This window comes from Apis dorsata, unplaced genomic scaffold (genome assembly GCF_000469605.1).
Source record: "Apis dorsata unplaced genomic scaffold, Apis dorsata 1.3 scaffold_292, whole genome shotgun sequence".
Lineage (NCBI taxonomy): Eukaryota > Metazoa > Arthropoda > Insecta > Hymenoptera > Apidae > Apis > Apis dorsata.
In genome coordinates this window covers 821128-822039 of record NW_006263567.1, presented here as the reverse complement: position 1 = coordinate 822039, position 912 = coordinate 821128, and positions in this window count along the sequence as shown.

The following is a 912-nucleotide window of genomic DNA, read 5'->3' as shown; positions in this document are numbered from 1 at the left end:
ATTTTATCTAAAATAACATAGCATTTTATCAACATTTAAAAATTATTTTGAAAAAAGAAAAGGCCCCAATCTAAATGTTATATTTTCATTTCATTATTTATGCATTATATATCATTATAAATAATGCTATAAAGTATATAAAAATTATTATAAATTATAATTAAAATAACAATCATTATTTATATAATTCCAGTTTTTTCTTTAACATAATAATTATCAAAAAAATTAAATTAAATTCAATATTAAAAAAAGAATGTAATAAATATCACATTATTTATATGTATGACTATATGTACATATATATGTAATTTTAATATAAAAAGAAAATCATATATCTATACATTTCGTTTCATGTTTTATATTTTTTAAAAATCGTAAATTTTTATTTTGCATTTATTCCCAAAATTTTAAAAGTTAAAACAATAAAAAAATTATAATATTTATTTATATGTACATATGTAACAAATATAAATGTTTAAAAAAAAATTTTAATCAAGATTAAAATATTTCATAAAATTAAATTTTGTATAAAGTAATTACTTACGATTTAATTTGTGATTTTATTTTTTTGTTTATAATTTAAATACTATGAAAAATTATGAAATCTATTATATTTTTTTATTATTATTTTATATAATGTAAATATATTATAAATTTTATTAAATTTTTAATATAATAATACAATGAAAAAACAATAATTAATAATAAAAATCAAACTAATTAATTTTTTTAAATTAGTCTTTATTTATAGTTAATCTATTCATTAGTTGAAATATAAAACTTGAAAAATAATTAAATATTTTAACTTCTTTTAATATTGTGATGTATTATAATTTTTATAATCATATTTTATAATCAGTGAAGATTCAGCTTAATTCTCCTTCCATCTTTTTAAGGTAAAAGGTATATATT